Below are 2,764 nucleotides of genomic sequence, written 5' to 3'. Positions count from 1 at the left end.
ACCCTTTCGGAATCCATGCCATCTCCGATGATGAGCCAACCTTAAACTGCTCACACCTCATCCTGCCAATTGATAACGAGGTGAATGACCTAGAGAAGGATGCCTCAGACGGGGTATTTGTGCTCACCGCCGAAACTATGCTTACCGCCGAAACTATGCTTGCCATATTCCAACAAGTTGAGGAAGCTATATCCAGTCTCTCCGAAAGGATCACTCGACTTGACGATGCTTACCGCCAACTTGTCAAATCAACAGAAGGGGACGGCCACACCAGCGCCCTTCGGAAATTCTTTGCTCGTCTGCGGAAGTATTACATGAGACTAAATCCTCAGAAATGTGCATTCGGGGTCACCTCCGGAAAACTCTTGGGACATGTTGTCAGAAAGAGAGACATTGAGATTGATCCAACCAAAATCAAAGCCCTTCAACAAATGCCACGACCTAAGAACGAGAAGGAGATTCGGGGATTTCTCGGTCAGGTTCAATATATCAGCCGCTTCATTGCCAAGCTCACCATGATTTGCGAACCAATATTCAAGAAATTTCGCGCCTCTGATCACACCGATTGGGACAACGATTGTCAAAAGGCCTTCGACGGGATAAAGGAATTCCTATCCAAACCTCCTGTCCTCATGCCACCTTAACCGCGGATCCCTCTATCCCTATACCTGACTGTTACCGACACAGCCATGGGAGCAATGCTAGCACAAACAGTCGACGGCGAAGAACGAGCCATCTACTACATCAGCAAAAAGTTCATTGAGTACGAAATAAGGTACACCCAACTGGAGAAGACATGCCTTGCCCTAGTATGGTCAACAAAGAAGCTGCGACATTACATCCTCAGCTACACGGTCCACATCTACTCCAAGATGGACCCGGTCAAATACATCTTCAAAAAACCCGAACTAAACGGAAGGATATCTAGGTGGACACTCATGCTGTCCAAGTTTGATCTCCAGTTTGCACCCCTCAAGGTTATCAAGGGAAGAGTAGTCGCCGATTTCCTAGTAGAGAATCCCGTCAAAGAGGATCCAACAACCGACACATGGTCAGTTCCTGACGAAGACATCCTTTGTACTGACTCTGACGCATGAGACCTATACTTCGATGGTGCATCTAATCTGAGAGGCTTCGGGGTAGGAATCCTTCTAATATCACCAGAGGGAGAACATGTTCCGATCTCGGTCAAATTAGACTTCGTCGTCACCAACAATGCCGCTGAATATGAAGCATGCCTCATCGGCCTACAAGCAGCCATCACACTTGGCATCAAGAGACTGAGGGTCCACGGTGATTCTTCACTCATCATCAATCAGGTGTCCGGATCATGGAAAATCCGAAGTGAAAGCTTAGCTCCCTACCGAGCGAAGATCAATCAATAGGCCGTGTTCTTCGACCAAGTCGACTACTTCCACTAGCCACGAGAGGAAAATCAATTTGCTGACGCCCTGGCAAAACTTGCCGCGCTCGTCAACATACCTGACGACATGACATCGATGCCCCTATGTGTCGAGAGAAGGAGCGAGCCAGCTCACATTTGTGCCATCAACGACGGCGAGGAAAGCCATGATAACCCTGGTACCAAGCCATCCTCAACTACAAAACCAAAAACGAATTCCCTCCAAACTCTGACCCAAGAGGACAAAGAGCCATCCGTTTACTTGCATCAAAATTCGTGATGAACCAAAATCAACTATACAAAAGAACACCCCAAGGGATTCTCCTCCTTTGTATTGACCATCACAAAGCCAAAAAAGTCATGGGAGAGGTCCACGACGGAGAATGTGGCCCTCACATGAGCGTAATGATGCTTACCCGAAAGATCATGTGGTTAGGCTACTACTGGACCACAATGGAAGCCGATTGCCGTAACTACGTCACACTTTGCCACAATTGCCAAATCTTCGCCATCATACAACGCATACCACCATCCGTTTTATACACCATGACATCACCCTGACCTTTCTCAACCTGGGGCATCGACATCATCGGGAAGGTTAACCCGATAGGCACTAAGAGGCATTGCTTCGTCCTCGTCGCCATCGACTAATTCACTAAATGGGTGGAAGCGCAGTCGTATGCAGTCTTGACTGCCAAACAAGTGGCCAAGTTCATCCAAAACAACATCATCTCCCGATATGGGGTACCTCATGAAATCATCAGCGACCAAGGCTCTCACTTCCGGACGGAAACTTAGGCCTTGCTGGATAAATACAAGATTAAACGACATCGATCATCCCCCTACCGTCCCTAAACCAACGGAGCGGTGGAGGTAGCTAACAAAACTCTCGTCACCATTATCAAGAACATGCAAGACAACTACCGTGACTGGCCGAGCACATTCCCATTCGCACTCTAGGGATACCGAACCTCCATTCGAACACCGACAGGCGCCATACCCTTCTACCTAGCATACGGTATGGAGGCGGTTCAACCGGTAGAGTTAGAGGTCCCTTCCCTACGCATCCTACTGGAGAGTCAGGTCCCTGAGGCGGAATGGACCCGTCTAAGGTACGAGCAACTCACTCTTCTAGACGAGCGGCGGCTCAACGCCTTGCACAACGTCCAGCTATACCAACGACGTATACAACATACATTCAACAAGAAGGTTAAACCGAGGAATATCCGAGAAGGCGACTTGGTCCTCAAGTCGGTCCGAGCACTATTACCCGTCGATTCGAGGGGAAAATTCAAATCCAACTGGGCCGGGCCATACCTGGTCAAGAAAATACTTTCGGAGGGCGCAGTGCGACTGAGTGAC

Source organism: Silene latifolia, chromosome 9, assembly GCF_048544455.1.
Source record: "Silene latifolia isolate original U9 population chromosome 9, ASM4854445v1, whole genome shotgun sequence".
NCBI lineage: Eukaryota > Viridiplantae > Streptophyta > Magnoliopsida > Caryophyllales > Caryophyllaceae > Silene > Silene latifolia.
This window is presented reverse-complemented; position numbering follows the sequence as displayed.